Genomic DNA, 17331 nt, shown 5'->3' with positions numbered 1-17331 from the left:
CCCAGCTTCTCCCAAATCTCCGAAGGGCCATGTAACTAACTTTTCCCAACAGACTTAAAGGAAGTGATGTTTACTTCCTGTCACTTCAGTAAAGTCACGTTTACTTCCCGTCACCTCCAACTGCATTGGAGCGTTGTCTAATTGGGCATTGTGTGATCTAATTAGACTCCAACTGCACAAAGACCTGCTTCCACTTCACCCTTGTGCTCTCGGAGCAGGTCTGCGTGACTGGGAGCAAAGGATCCTGGGAGAGCCAGCCCACAATATGGAAGGAGGCGGAGTCACACAGCCATTAATTGAGGGAGAGCCACACGGGTGAACTGTTGACGTGATCAAGAAATGAAAGTGTATTGGGCTAAGCCACAGAGATTTCAGGGTTCATTTGTTTCAGCAGCATAATCAACTTCACGATTAAAAGAAGAGGATATGGATTCCAGAATCTTATCAAAATGGGATATCAAAGGGGTTTAAACTCAGGAAACAAAATGGAAGCACTACTGTGGTGAATCCCTGGAAATAACCACATTAGAAGGCAGATGAAACTTCCAAGGACTTGGGTGTGGCTGTTAGGCTTCCCCAGTTATTTAGCTGAATGGGCAGAACAGGGCACCAGATTTGGTAAAGAATTTGAGGGCCAAACCCATTGTGTCTTGGAATGAAGGCTGTGATCCTCAACTCTGGCTTCAAGTTAGGTTTCAATTAAATCACAAAAATGCTGATGTTTGGGCCTTCAGTCAAATCAATTAAATCAGAATCTCTGGAGATGAGGTCAAGATATTGTTATATTTTTAAAGTTACCCTAGTAGTGCTAATACGTAGCTAGATTGGGAATCCCTGAGTTGATTAGTAGAGGCAAATATTTTCACAGAGGGGTCTGAAGCTGCTTAAGAGCTTTGTCTCAATAGAAATTGGTTTAGGAAGCCTAGGACAGAGCCCAAAGGAAAGAAATATCAGCTAGATTCAGATATATGGAACTGGAAAGGAAGAATATTTTAGCATCACTCTCTCAAGAAAAAAGGGGTAGTGACTTTAAGTCAAAGTACTTCCATCAACAGAGATTATATGAAATAAATACTGTTAATGAATATTACTATTATTTTCTTCTCAGTCTGCTAAATGCATTTAAAATATGGGAAGAAATCATGGATGTACAAAATGAATAACATAGAATCATTTTTTTCTGGTAAATATACAAAACTAGTAAACATTAATAAGATGTTACAGAAATAGAGACACTGAACAATTGCTAGCAATCTTTTCTGCTCATATATAGCCATTGAAAGATATGTTTGATTATATGAAAATAGACAGGTCAGTGCATCCCAAATGGGGAGAATACTCTAGCAAGCTAGAAATTTCCAAATTTGTATAGACCCAGATAAATGGAATATTTATTGATATTTATCCAATATTTATAGAATATGCAATATCTTATTGCTGATCTAACCCACGTTCAGCAAGGAAGATCAGTTTCCCACCAGATGTGAGTGAATCTTAATGGAAAGGTATACATTAATTTCATTTAGTCATTTATAACTTTTACTCAAAAATTTTCTTTGTTTTTGGACCATTAACATCTAGTAGGATGACAAACTTGAAAATATCTGCTGGTAATGAAAGATATTTATTGAACAGTAACTTATTATTTAGTTTTAACAATTTAAAAAGGTTACCAAACAACACACAACTTTGCTACACTAAATTGCACTTGTGCCAAAGTTTTAAAATTTTCTTTACTTGGAATCAGAGTCAACTTTCTTAGTAACTTTCGTCCTTAAAACATCTTCATATTTGGTCAGATTTAACTCGATAAGGGGCCCTTTCCTACTAATGTACCCTTAGCAGGAAATCCAGATCATAAAAATTCCAGGGAACAACATCAATAACTTATTTTATAGAAACAGTTTTAGATTATGCCAATCAATTCACCAGTCCATGATTTCAAAGATTGTTTCATCAATCTTGTATCATTCATGTCATAGAACATAAAATAAGCCCTTTAACAAGAATTTGGATTTCATTCTATAAGAAAGACAAGGTCATTTTTAAAAAGCAAATCAGCTAGCAAGAGTGCTATGAGAAGAATGCCTACAAAGAAAAATGGTTATACAGCCTTCAGCCCTATTCCATAAATCTTGACTTATATTTTTCCCTTCTGCTTCTAGGAGATAGTTTGCTTCTTATATGGTTCCCTAAGGGAAGTTCCAGTACTACATGGGGCTAAGAAATATAATTTGCTCTTTTACTATTTGAAATTCCAGTTATTAAAGTACCATGGACTCAGTGAAGTATGACTTATATCCATATGACCCACCTTAGAAGGAGTGATACACACTGCCTCGTACAATGATATCCTAATAATGTAAAACTAATAATTAATTTTTGGGGAACCAATCAATTTAGAATCAAAGCCCCTCTGTTATGTAGCAAAATGCCTACAGAATGCACATTCTTTTCTACATTGAGAGACAAGTGACCATTTCCCTTCAGCAGACTCCTATTGTAAGATCAGTATGTGTAAATATTGATCTTATGCCCTCTATTGAATTAAAGTTTGAACTGTGTGTCTTATTCGGGTGACATATTTCATTTGTGTCATGTGTTTTTATTTGGTTTGAAATTTCAAGAAGCTAAATTTGATGTCAGCTTTCCAATATGTCTACCTTTTACATTTGCTAAGTTCTTGAAAAAGAGTAAGGAACACATCTCTTCATATATTCACTTACTACAGATGAAGTACCTAGTCAGTGTTTTTCTAGGAGCTGTGGATACAACAGTGATCTAGAAGGTATCATATTTGGCCTGTCTCAGGGAGAAAGACAGACAACAAAAATAACAACTTATTTGAAGGCCCTATAGCCATTTTTCTTTGTTGGCATGCTTCTCATAGCATTCTTGCTAGCTGATTTGCTTTTTAAAAATGACCTTGTCTTTCGTATAGAATCACGTCCAAGTTGTAAAGATGTTAAGGAAGAAGTAATTAAAATGAGATTTGAAAGATCAGTTAGTCAAGGAAGAAGAGAAAGAGTATTCAAGGAGAGGAAACAACCAGTAGGAAGGCAAAAGAGCACAGGCCTGTTTTAAGAGAGAAAAGTTCAATACAGCAAGTCTGCATTCAGTTTTGATGGTAGGAGGGTGTTTGACTAATGGTTGTGAATGTGCTTGGACAATTAAGTCTAGCTTGTGAAGGGCCTTATGAGCCATGCTAACATGAAAACTGGAACATAAGAATAACAGTGGCAAGAGTAGAGCTGTTGTATTAGTCTATTCTCATGTTGCTATACGGACATACCCAAGACGGGGTAATTTATAAAGCAAAGGGGTTTAATTGACTCACACTTCTGCATGACTGGGGAGGCCTCAGGAAACTTACAATCATGGGGAAGGGGAAGCAAACACATTCTTCTTCACATGGCGGCAGGAGAGAGAAGTGTTGAGCAAAGGGGGAAAAGCCCCTTATAAAACCCTCAGGTCTCATGAGAATTCACTCATGACCACGAGAACAGCATGGGAGTAACTGCCCCCAAAATTTAATTACCTCCCACTGGGTCCCTCCCACAACACATGGGGATTATAGGAACTACAATTCAAGATGAGATTTGGTTGGGGACACAGCCAAACCATATCAGCTGTGTTTCAAAATGATATTCGTAGAATGAAAAGTAGGTAATAAAAGTCAAGAATGGAGACAGGGACACTAATTGGGAGGCTGCTATGGTAACTGATGTGAGGAAAGGAATGGTCCCCAAAAAGATATGTCCGTGTTCTAATTCCCAGAACAGTATTTAGAAAGGGTCTTTGCAGGTTTAATTACATTGAGGATCTTGAGGTGTAGGGTTCATACTGGATTACCTGGGTCAGCCCTAAATACAATGATGAGTATTTTTATAAGAGACACACGGGGGAGATGTGACAGACAGAAAAATAGAAGGCCATGTGACTGTAGAGGCAGAGATTTCAGCATGAGCTGAGGAATGTTGACAGCACCAGAAACTGGGAGAGGTAAGGAAGGTTTTTCCTCTAGGGATTCCAGAGGGACTATGGCTCTGCTGACACACTGTTTTCAGACTTCTGGTCCCCAGAATGTCAAGAGAACAAATTTCTGTTGTTTTAAGTTAAAATTTTTTGGTAATTTGTTATGGCAGCCACAGGTAACTCATACAGCAAGGCAAAAGCAAAACAGACAGAAGAAAAGGAGAAAACCTGGTGCATTTGGGTCACTGTACAAGTCCAGTAGTGCAGGACCTAACAATATCTGTGAGTGAGAAGCTGGAAATGAGGTTGGACAGATAAGCAGGAGGTTATGTTTGTGAAAGGCTGCTGGGTCTGATTGCACATGAAATGCCAGATCAGTGAGTGGATCAGACTGGCTGGAGGAGGATTACATTTTTGAGCAGTGGAAAGGAAAACTGGAAAGGGAAAGCGAGGAGCAATGAACAGAACACTTTTTTTTTTCAGAGAAGGGGTCTATGGTAGTGCAGGGAGAGAACTGGAAAGGGCTTGATTGGGGAAATTTATACCCCACCCAAAATAGGGCAATGTCTTAGTTACCTTGGGCTGCTATGACAAATACCACAAGCTAGGTGATTCAAACAATAGAAACAATAGAAATTTATTTCTCATTTTATTTATTTATTCAAACAATAGAAATTTATTCAAACAATAGAAATTTATTCAAACAATAGAAATTTATTTCTCATAGTTCTGGAGGCTGGGAAGTCCAAGATCAAGGTGCTGGCGAATTCGATTCTCAGTGAGGACCTACTTTCTGGCCACCATCTTGCCGTGTCTTCACATGGCAGAGAGAAGCAGCTTTGGTGGTTCTTCCTCTTTCATAAGGATCCTAATCCCATCATGGTGGGGGATCCACCCTCCTAACCTCATCCAAACCTAATTCTCTGTTAAAGGCCCCACCATCCTAATGCCATCATGTTGGGGATTAGGGCTGCAATATATGAATTTTACGGTGGCACAAACATTCAGTCCATAACAGGCAAGAAATTAAACTATCCATGCATCAGATGTGGGCCACATAGGAAAGAGGGTCAGCCTGGAGCTCTTCTAGGTCCTGAGAGTACCACCTGGAAGGGCAATGGGCTACAATAGGAGAGTCTGAGTCTTTGTGGAGCGGATGATGGAAGGCCAGGATGTGGTGCAAGGAGGAAGGGAAAGCAGACACTTGTAGCAGATACCAGCAAGGCTTCCAGGCCAGCAGGGGAGAGGCTGTGTCTAAGTACTGGAGGCTGCTATTAGAGAGGCCCAGTGGCTTAGGACAGTACTTATCAGGAGCTGAACAAGAACTTTCCTCTTTTTCTCTCTCCCCAACCACAGCTCTCACACTGGTGGGCCTGCACTGGGGGTGGGGAGGACTTCTGGGTGGGAAATGAGTGGGAAGAGAGAGCAATTGGCCACACCCCTCTCCCCAAAGGCAGGTGACCCACTGACTGCTGGCCTCAGCTGGAAGATGGGGATAAGCCTTGCATGAAGTCTAAGATGTTTACTGACATCTTAGATTAGACATTTAAAATTTATGAATTAGAGTTTTTGAGACATAGAAGACTTGAGGACTAAGAGTAAGCAGGAAAGTCATAAATGTGCCAAACTTTCAGCCATCAGAGTAGAAAGTTTCCTGTAAAACAGTAGTGGGACAGAGTTGTGTTTTGCTTATCTATTAAGCATCATACTTGTACCATGTACCATTTAGATTTTCAAAGAAAAGGATGGACATTTCATCCAGGAAATTCTAGTGAGTGACTTGTTTCCTTAGAATAAAATCAGTAAGGCCGGGCGCAGCGGCTTACGCTTGTAATCCCAGCACTTTGGGAGGCCAAGGCGGGCAGATCATGAAGTCAGGAGATCCAGACCATCCTGGCCAACATGGTGAAACCCCATCTCTACTAAAAATACAAAAATTAGCTGGGCGTGGTGGCACATGCCTGTAATCCTAGCTACTCGGGAGGCTGAAGCAGGAGAATTGCTTGAACCAGGGAGTTGGAGGTTGCCGTGAGCCGAGATGGCGCCACTGCACTCCAGCCTGGTGACAGAGCGAGACTTCCTCTAAATAAATAAATAAAATATAATCAGTAAGATGGCAAAGGCCTGTTCTGAATAGATGCTTCCCTAGTTCTCTAGTGCTAAACTTAAGGTAGACAAATCATGTTGTGCAATGTATTTGGTTAATGTTACCACTTCTAATTCTTACAGGTTTTATACAGAAATTTCTAAAGCATCACATTCACATTCCATTTGTTTTCCCTAGCCAAGAGAGGTCTGTAACATGGTAAACAAAAAAGACTCAGAATTGAAAACTGGAATTGAAAAGACTTTTCTACTCTGTTCACAAGGACCTTCTTTTCCCCCTTGGTTCACCACTTAATCTTTTGGTCTCATTTTCGTCATCTGTACAGTGGAGATAATGGGTCCCAATTTCATTTTATGTTATCTCGATGGAAGGATTCCCACAGTTAGACTGAATGAAAACCTGACCAGTCATACCCACTTATCTACCTCTCTGAAGTGCTGTAAGAATTAATGACAGCCTGCAAAGTGTACTGACGATGAAGAACACACCATGAGAGAAAGAGAGGTGATGAGTATTATTAAAAGTGTCAAAGGATAAGGATATCTTAATGAATGTGGATAAACACATACACCAAAGGATCTTGGCTTGCTTGCCCTAGTGCCTCGATGCCTTAGGGTAAAAAGAAATATGTATAATATCTGAGTAGAAAAATAAAAGCAGTAAAAAAAAAAATCTGTCCATCCAGGACATTAGTAGCGAAATCATTTTTACATCCTAAAATATTTCATTCTAAATTTTAAAAATAAAGCACTGATTTATGCACCCCAAATCTAATGAAATCAAGCAGTATGTCTTGGAAATTTAGAACAGTCTATGTAGGAAGGCAAAGTACTAAAGACAAAGATGTTCAGAAGTTCAGTCAAGCCAAACAGATCAAAGATACTCTGCTCCCCAATGCAAAAGGCAGCATGGGCAGAATTTATTTGCTATGCGTAGAATTGAGAACTGCTTTTTTTTTTTTTTTTTTTGATCTTGCAAAGGAGATGAAATGGATATGTGAATGTTGCTTGCTTAGGAGGACAGTCTGGGACGGGCAAAAATGCATAGCAAATTTGACAGGAAGAGTAACTAATAATTACTTTGTTTAGTTACATTTACAAAGCAGTAAGTGAACAATAAGTCACTTATGAAGTGAAATAAATTTAAAGAAAATTAAGGTAGTTGTTTCCTTCCTGTACACAAGTTATTTCAGGCTATCAACTCTCCAGCAAGTAAATAATAAATTAGTTTGGCTTTTACAATTTATCTTGGTCTTGACACACACAAGGGCAAGATATGACAGTGTCTATTTCTTCTGGAGGACTCTGATTTGTTGTATATATAAGCAAGTGTCCATAAGTCTCACTATATAATATGTTTAGCTCCACAAATATTTTCTGTTTTCTATTGTTTGTCTATATGTTGTAATATGCCAGTGAGCTATAGCTAATGTTGGAGAAGAGACTTTTTTAAAGATCTCTTATCTTTCATACCATATGTGAAACTGGTGGTAGTCTGCTCTCATAGATGAATAGTTATGTGATGAAATTTTTCTTTTCATTTATTATTCACATGAGCTAATTTATTTTTGCCAAAGTGTTTACATTCTGCCCTATATATGTGGTCTGAGTGTATTTGCTGTAGTCAAAAGTCTCTGTTTTATACTTGATCTTGGAGCTAGGTGGGACAAGGAAAATGCAAGTAGATGGAACTCATGGTGGCCTTAATGTTATCATTTCTTTTTTAAACAAGGCTCAATTTTAGAGCTGTGCTGTAGTCCACAAAACAATCAGTCTCTATGACAATAATTCTAATTTTGGTAGAATAATGTTAACACCACTAAAAGTACTTGGAGAGACTTCATTTATGTAGGACATTAGTGAGATAATTTGGAACCTGTTCCTGAGTGGGGGACATACTTGCAAATGTTTAAATCTTGCCTTCTTTAGTCACTTGTTTCATTCTTTAAAAAAAGAAAATAGTAATTTGAGGTATATGATCAAAATTAAATAAAAACTCTATTTAAAGAGTATATTACTGAGTATTATATTTTCTTGGTAAAAAATTAAAGTATTATGAAACAAATCTTGAATAAATAAAAATCCCATATTTAATAAATTAATTATAGAATGAAAATGTTCCTTTGAAATCCTCTCTTCAACACACTATAATATTCGTATGTATGTGAAATTCTTCCCTATTCCAAATTTATCATCTCATTTCTGTTCACTTTTGTGTCCACAGAGTATCTGCCTGGAAACTCTGTTGCCTGGAGACCACTCTTGAAGAACATCCACTGCTGTGGCCTCTTAAAGATTTAAGACATCTAATGAAGAGCTGACAGAAATCATCAATTTGCTCCTCAGTAAGTAACATTTTTAAGTCACAATAAAACACTTACCTGGATATTATTTATTCAGATAATCATAACAGCTCAAGTATAGGATGCAAAGAGGAAAAATACCTTTGAGAAATTTGAATTGTACAAATCCATACAAAAGAGAGATGGGACAAAAAATAAAATCTGCATTTTCTTCATGGAAGATGCTGTCAGGTCCTCCTATTAATTATTTATTCAGATTTTAAAAACTATTCAAAAAGGCTTTACTTATATTTTGAACTCTATTATGTATTATCGTTCTCTGTAGCCCAAAGGAATTTTGAAGCAGAAATTCAATAAATGGCATAAGGATACTGGAAAAGTGGATGAAAGGAGACATGATGCAGCCAAAAGAATTCCATATCAACTTGAGGCATTCCAGAGAGGGTTTAAGAATGCAGCATATCTTAACAATGTCCAAGTATCTCACAATATGATGGTAGAATTTGTCACCAGTAACAGACACCAAGTACAAATTATTATTTTACTTTACTCTTTGTGATTTATTTATTTATTTATTTTTGAGACAGAGTCTCGTCCTGTCACCCAGGCTGGAGTGCAATGGTGCCATCTTGGCTCACTGCAACCTCTGCCTCCCGGGTTCAAGCGATTCTCCTGCCTCAGCCTCCTGAGTAGCTGGGATTACAGGTGCGTGCCACCACACCTGGCTAATTTTTTGTATCTTTAGTAGAGATGGGGTTTAACCATATTGGCCAGGCTGAAATTATTATTATTTTAAAAAATTATTTAAAAATTTTTTGTGAGTACATCGTAGGTGTATATATTTATGGAGTACATGAGGTGTTTTGATACAGGCATGCAGTGTGAAATAAGTACATCATTAAGAATAAAGTATCCATCCCCTCAAGCATTTATCCTTTCAGTTACAAATAATCCAATTACATTCTTTAAGTTGTTTTAAAATGTACAATTAAGTTATTATCGACTATACTCACCATATTGTGCTATCAAATAGTGGGTCTTATTCATTCTTTCTATTGTTTTGTACCCTTTAACCATCCTCACCTGCATCCGATTCCCTGACTACCCTTCCCAGCCTCTGGTAACCACCCTTCTACTCTCTATGTCCATGAGTTCAGTTGTTTGATTTTTAGATCCCACAAAAAGTGAGAACATGCAATGTTTGTCTTTCTGTGCCTGGCTTATTTCACTGAACATAATGATCTCCAGTTCCATCCATGTCTCCGAGCACAAATTAATACATGGTAGAAGCTGTGCTCTGTTTAAGAAGTTAGGAACATATTCAGGCTATATTTTGCATTTTTGAAAGATGGTTAAAATATTTTTAAAATGTTTATGCTGAAAGGAAAAAGTTCTGTGAACGAGAAAATTTATATGAATTAAAACATAGCTCAGAGATGAAATCTGAAGGAAAACATGGCCCCTCTTTGCTAAACTTCATAGTTTTGATGCTATTAAGTACACTTTGTTCTTCATATGATGCCTCATGGTGACCAAAGTAAGGTAAATTATTTTGATATTCCCTCCAAAAATTGTTATCCCCAAGCATGTAAAAAGTAAAAAGCAATAAAAGCCCAAGTTGCAAAGAAAGATGTGCTTCTACAAGAGCATTTGGAGGCTGCTGGAAGGTGGTGCATTCCAGAGAGCTTAAGATTGAGCTTTGATAACAGACAGACCCAAATTTCTGCCACATTTCACAATGTGACTGTGCATTGGCTGCTCAACCTTGCTAAGCTTCAATATTTTTGTGTAAGAAAAATATATGTATTTATTGTATCTAAAGGTTATTAAGAGAATTAAATGAGTGTGTGTATATAACCAGTGTGCCTGGAACATTAAATGCTTAGTGCACATTAGCTGTTACCCTTATCATTATTATCAAGTTAAATTAAGCCAATATAATCATAAAGTTGGAAGCTGAGTTTATGAGGGCAGTGGCAAAGCCACCTAGCTAATTATGAGCTGCTGTTTAACAAAATGAAAGGAAGTTATTGTTTACATAACACCATAGAAAGAGGACATTTTGGAGAAACTAGGTTAATATATATATAAAAAAAGGTTTTTAATGCTTTTTGTAAGCGCGAGAGAAGAAATTGAGATAACGATGCGTTAAGGAACTATTTAGTCTTGGGAGATAAATAAAATCAAGGTACTGCCCCACTTTTACCCTTTCTCTGCTTTGTTAATCCTTTATTGAGATATAATTCACACCAGTACAATATATACATATTAAATATGCTGCATGATGAATTTTATGATTTTATGTATATGCCCATGGAACCATGACCACACCAACATATAGCATGCATCCATCATCTCAATAGGCCCCTTGTGCCCATTACAGTCAATCAACCACCCGTTTCCCAAAGGTAATCACTCTTCTGTTGATGATAGGAAGGTTCTGATTTCCCTCTTAATCTAGAAAAGGGGCCCGTGAGAAATTTGAAGTCCTCTTTCTCTTCCCTAGCTAGACTTTAATTCTCACCCATTAATTTTACTTTAATTCTAGGTCATCATGCCTTTAGCCTACAGTCATGCTCTCATTGAAATGCCCCTGCTTAATTTATCTGCATTGTGACATTCTTCCGACATTTAGGGGGCTTTTTCTTAACTATTATGTTAATAAGGTTTCACTGCACTTTCAGATTCATGAACTCCATAAATACTATTATTTTTGACTGTCGTTGTATTGTGTTTTACAAGGCATCCTGGGCCAAGGCTAAGTAAGGAGACAGAGGAGCTTTAAGTAGACATGGAGGTGAACTCTAGGGGCAGCTACACTCTCAAACTCAACTTTCCTGAAGATGGTTTTCTGGTTCTAGTTTCAGTGTCAAATCATGATGCAACAGCAGAGTGAACTCAGTGTTTTTGGTATGAAGAAGATCTCCATGTGTTTCCATCATCAGCATCTCCTGTGCTCTTAATCTTACCCTGGATACCTGACCCAGGTGCCCATGCTGTGAATTCTTTCATTGTAGGAAAGAGAAACAGGTAGAAAAGATGCATGGACCTCTCATGGCTAAGGTCCCTAGCCAATCTAGGTGGGTGCCCACTTGCTAAAATGACCCTGACCCCTCATTTGGCCACTTGACCACTGGTAACTCTACAAGTAAAGAAGCCCTTAGTGACCAGAAACACAGGATCCTGGGTTTTAAAAGCTGATCACAGAGAAAGTAGAAAAATCCATAATATCATCCTTTTCACAGCAGTACTTATAAGCTTTGAGCTTGTATTTTGCCACTCACTGCATGAAAATACCAACAGTGTAATAATGCAGCTTCGAAAAAATCAAATAGTAGCTATGAAAGCCCTCAGCCCACAGGTTGCTGTGATTTGCACTTGAGTATGCTCAAGGGTTCATTTTATTTTCGACTTTGAAATTCACACTCAATTTTGACACATGAGACATATGTCTCAGCTCCTTACGGTACCAATCCTGTAAAAACAGATGACTCAGCCACCAGTTACAACAGCATATTATTGCAGTATTCAACAAAACATGCCTTATGCTGACTAGAGAGAGGTTTCAAGTTGATGAGGCAAAAACAGCAATGTCCCATCTCAGAACATATGCTATACTGTAGTAAGGAAAAAAGAGCCAAATATAAACACTAAACAATGTTGCATTGCTGAAATGTAATCCCTTTAAAACATTAGACGTCTTTACATTTCTCATTATTCTATTATTAATTTTAGAATATGCTCTCTTTAATGCAATCTATCTTTACACAAATTTAAACATTCAGATTTCCAGAAGAACCAACAAACCAAGGGCTGATTTTTCTCAATGGGTTTCTCCTTTATAGTCATAGCATCTGATGAGGTCAGCATTAAGAAGCAAGGCAATTATTTAATAGCAATGGCTGTGAGCCAAAGAAGAATTACAAACATAAATCAATCTGGGGTGATAAAATGCCAAAAAACAGACAGCCCCCTCAAGTAAGAACAAGTTCGATATTAAAATACTGTTTGATTTTCAAGTTACCCAACAAACTGCTGAAAGAAATTACATTTTCCCTCATGAAGGAAATGACAATAAATGCCATTTTCTACCCATTGGGCATCACAGGATGGGTGTTGAGATACAGATGTGACATCCTCCCAGTTATGGTAATACCGGGCATTGGAGCCAGAATGGTATTTAGAGTTATTAACTCATTCAACACATATGAACAACTATTATGTATGTGCCTTTGTTTTGGGGATGTGACATACAGAGAGTTGTCTTGTGGAGATGACAAATGTAAGCTCATAGTCACCTTTGAAATAAAGTCACCTATGAGGGATCCTGAAGGTGAGGTCAAGGAAGACTATAAATGCCACAACATATAAACAGAGGCTGAAAGCAGGAGAAAGTTGCCAGTTAGAGAAGGCAAGAAAATATCCCATGAGAAGGCATGGCATTTGCAAAGTCACAGATGTGTGAAATAGCTTAGGATGCTTGGAAAACAACAAGTAGCTTTGTGTGTCTGCAGCAAATATTACAATTCCATAAGTGGCAAAAGTTGTTGCTAAAAATGCAGGCAGGAACTGGATCATGAGGAGTCTTTAAGCCCAAAGAGTTTAGCACATTCTTGTGGAAAGAGGAGTGACACAACCAGAAGGCCAGAGAGACCTGTGGGGTTTGTTCTAGCAATTCACATGAAACGGAATAAAGACTAGATTTGAGGTTGGGTTGGATTGTGGGAAAGCTGAATTTGAGGGGGTAGGTAAAAGAAAAAAACTTGTAGAAATGGTTACCAATCTTTGGGGTTTCTGACTTAAGCTGTTGTGGTAATGGGGGCTTTCTGAATGAAGTAAAGGAATACGATGGGCACAAGTTCTGGAATAGGTAGTTAGGAATGAAGAATGATTTTACTTTTTGGAGATAATGTCTTTTGGGTACTGAGGTGGAAATGGCGAAGTAAATAGTTTGTAAGATCAATGCATTCATTCTATCATCACTTAGGACACTCCAAGTGATGGTTTCATATGCTATGAAATTATATCCAACTATTTTTGATTATTTACTATGGAGATTCTGGAGAATAGAGATCCTTGCAAGGATCTATTTGAAACTTTATGGCAAGTGTTTCAAATCAGAGGATTGCAGCTTAAGGTACTAAGAAACTTAGATAGAAGCCTGATTATCATCAATATAATGTGCATTGTGAACTAAGACCACCAGCATTGGTTTAGTGAGGATTAGCCCATGCATCAAAATAACACATGATCGCATCCACATTATATTGCAACACTCTCCATTGTAAATAACTGTTCAATGCCATAAATCTGCTTTTAGAAAACAGTCCTCTAAAAATAGACATCAAACCATATTGCTACACTGCATCACACTCAAAGGCTTCTGATTTCACTCAGAGTAAAAGGCAAAGTCCTTACAATAGCCTACAAACCCCTCCATGATATGCCTTGTTCTCCTTGTCTCTCTAACCTCATTGCTCTTTACACTCCTTCCTCTCAGTCACTGTATTCAGCTATACTGACCTCTTTGCTGCTGCTAGAACATCAAATGCTCAACCATTCCCTTTTTCCTAGAAGGTATTTCTTGCAGATATCTGTATGGTGTTGAGTCATTGGTCAAATGTTACATTTTATGTGAGTTCTTTCTTGATCACTGATTTAAAATTGTGGCACCTAAACCTTAATAACTTCCTATCCCTTTTTACTATTTTATTTTCTCCACAGCACCAAAGATCAGTTTTTGCACTTCCTTTAACATCTTTTTTTTTTTTTTTTTTTTTTTTGAGACGGAGTCTCGCTCTGTTCCCCAGGCTGGAGTGCAGCGGCGCAATCTCGGCTCACTGTAAGCTCCGCCTCCCGGGTTCACGCCATTCTCCTGCCTCAGCCTCTCCGAGTAGCTGGGACTACAGGCGCCCGCCACCACTCCCGGCTAATTTTTTGTATTTTTAGTAGAGACGGGGTTTCACCGTGGTCTCGATCTCCTGACCTCGTGATCCGCCCGCCTCGGCCTCCCAAAGTGCTGGGATTACAAGCGTGAGCCACCGCGCCCGGCCTAACACTTCCTTTAACATCTTAACTGGAGATGATATATTAGGAGATAATAATGGTATAATGCTGATAGCAGCTGTAGAAAGGATGTGGATGAGTTTTATTAGAATAAGCTGAGCTTATGCTGCAGTGAGAACTGACCCTCAGATCTCAGTGGCTTTACTGAAAAAGTTTATTTCTTCCTCAATCAAAGCCTGCTTAAGTCAGATGACTCTCCAGGGTAGCTCTCCTCTATGCAGTGACTCAGTGATCCAGGATTTTGCATCCTATAGCTCCACCATCTCAATCTATGGCTTCCATGTTTGCTACTGAGGATCTCACGAAGGTTTTTATCCAACTCCTTCCAGAAGTGACACACCTCATTCCTGCTCATAGCCTATTGGTCAGAGCTAGTACCATGATCCCTCCCAACTGGGGGTTAGGGCTGACTGGGAAGTATGATCTTCTAAGTGCTCTGGAAGGAGAGGAGACCTGGCTGTTGGTGAGCACTCCTCAGGTTTACACAGCAACCAACTCTGGAATAATCTTCTTAAGATGCAGTGTGACGCAATGTAGGGAGCCCAGAACAGGATTCAGCAGGGCCGGATGTAAGATCTCATTGAACCAATCACTATTCACATGGCTTCAATTTAGGTATCCACTCTGGAACTCTATTTTAAAACTCATGAAATTGGGGAAAATACTTATCCTGCTTATATCAGAAGGGTTTGTAAGTCCCAAATATAAAAGTTTATAAACAGAATTTCCAAATGTAGGCAACCGTTCAAATGCCAGTACATGAATAATGCAGTATGGTGCATAGAAAACCTGCCCGGATAAGATAAAATGAATTACATTCCTATTTTACATCAATATTTATAAAGTTATCTCATTGTTAGAGCCACAGAGAATGGTATCATTTCCAGACCTGCTGGCTTAACAGCTGTGATACCTGGCCAGTGAAGGAGGGAGCTGTTTACGTATCAGCACTGGCTTATTTTCTATGTATGGAGCATGAAGAAAATGCCAAGGAAATTCAGATATATAACAAACACTTAAGATTACTGAAAGCAAAATTCATTCAACAGTGAATGAATCCAATACTGGCAGCTTGTGTGGTATCTTCTGTTCTGTTGCTGGAGGACATTGGCTATTGTGCAACGTAGTCTATTGTTCCAAGGATTCATGTGTATTTAGCACAAGGTATGATACTGACAAAATATCAGCTATTTGAAAAGTCTCATTAGAATGTATTTAAGGATATATTAAAATCTTTTGATGATAATATTAGATTTTATAGATTTGAGTACTGAATACATTTGTTGTCAGACTTCAAAAAGATATTGAGTTTATATATAATTATTTTTGTTAGTCACTCCAAGTTTGTTGAGGATGGTAAAATATTAACATTAATAATGATATCCTATTTGTCAGTGTTATCTATTCAAAGAAGTATTATAAATAACTAATCTTTTAAATATATTTAATACAAAATACTCAAATATGTGGATTTCTATGGATTTCTCTATTATTTTACTAGTGATTTGGGTCTTCTAGAATTCCTCAGCAGACCTTTACAACATCAGGGTAGAAGGAATCCAAATTATCCGTTTCAATTCCCTGCCAAATGAACACATTATCCCTGTGGGGAATTTTGTGCTAACTGACGTTATTGTAGCATGCCATTTATTATCGGTGAGAAAGCTTACCCTTTGTGTGTATCCATATGTGACAGATAAGTATTTCATATAGTAAGCAGATATTTGCCTCAGTAGACACTTCACCCATTATTTTAGATTGGAAGATGTTTCTTGCCGCTGGTATCTGTATTATACACACATACTAAATATTAGTAACATCTTTACAGTTCATTTAAAAATAGTAGACTCAGAGACTAAAGTATTAAAGATGATAAACCGGTTAGTACTTGGGTAACAAACACATAAAAATCCAGATGTTAATTTTCTAATTGAATCTTGTCATGGAATTTTCCTGCCTGGTCATTGGCTCACGTAGTTCTACTGTGATGAACAAAAGAAGATGGATCCAATAAGGCCAGACACAAATAGATACCCATAGTCACATGCTGGAATGCAGACAGCATATCAACAATGAGATAAAGCTTTGTACAACAGAAGTTCACTGAATCGATTTTCTGAAACATTCCCAAGTGCTGGCTTTTAAAATGGAGGGTAACAGAAAGCACAATGAATTTTATAAGATTTTTATATGATGTTGTGATAAAAGAGGAGCAAGTTATTGCAAAGTGAAGGCTTCTTTGCTTTATTTTGCTGAAAATTTATACTACTGCCTCCACTCGAGGGTTTGAGTTTCTTCCCCTTTACCCCCAAAGATTATAACTTTGAGAATGATTGCTTTTCTCCTTTTATTCTTTTAAGACACTTCTGCCATTCACTTTTATAAAAGACATGCAGAGAGCTGGTCACGGTGCCAAGGTGATGGTACATTGTGTAGACAATTTGGAAGAAAAAGTATAGAAAAATAGCTGTATTCAAATAGAAAGCCTAGCTCAAATGTCACTTTCTATGTGGCAGTTCAGAAATACGTCAACAATATCACACATACACACACACACACACACACACTCTGCTTGAACTACGGCAGTACCATCAGAATGGGATTCCCTTTTCACATCTCTTTTCCCTCTCGTCTATTTCTTACACAGACAAAACTGCATCATGCTGGTCTTTAATAAACACCATCAATGGATTTCCACCATGGTCCATGTGTCTTACAACTTAGGAGTATCATTCACATTCAGTCCCTCTTTATTTATTTATTTATTATTTATTTATTCATTTTTTGAGACAGAGTCTCGCTGTGTCACTCAGGCTGGATGGAGTGCAATGGTGCGATCTTGGCTCACTGCAACCTCCATCTCCAGGGTCCAAGCGATTCT

At 38.0% G+C, this 17331-nt stretch overlaps 1 protein-coding gene and 1 long non-coding RNA gene across 2 annotated transcripts in view; one reads left to right on the top strand and one right to left on the bottom strand.

Annotated features, from left to right (window-relative positions):
- The window catches only part of CYYR1 (cysteine and tyrosine rich 1), a 103580-nt gene that overhangs the window by 29278 nt on the left and 56971 nt on the right, over positions 1-17331 (bottom strand). The gene's annotated exons all lie outside the window — the stretch shown is intronic.
- Positions 8309-17331, top strand: part of LOC134736659 (uncharacterized) — a 60496-nt gene continuing 51473 nt past the window's right edge. Inside the window, exon 1 of the long non-coding RNA XR_010120803.1 lies at positions 8309-8426. This is a non-coding gene — a long non-coding RNA (uncharacterized lncRNA). The remainder of the gene's footprint in view (positions 8427-17331) is intronic.

This window comes from Symphalangus syndactylus, chromosome 5, assembly GCF_028878055.3.
Source record: "Symphalangus syndactylus isolate Jambi chromosome 5, NHGRI_mSymSyn1-v2.1_pri, whole genome shotgun sequence".
NCBI classification, from domain to species: domain Eukaryota; kingdom Metazoa; phylum Chordata; class Mammalia; order Primates; family Hylobatidae; genus Symphalangus; species Symphalangus syndactylus.
The sequence above is the reverse complement of the archived record's forward strand: the minus strand, read 5'-3'. Positions and strand labels throughout refer to the sequence as shown.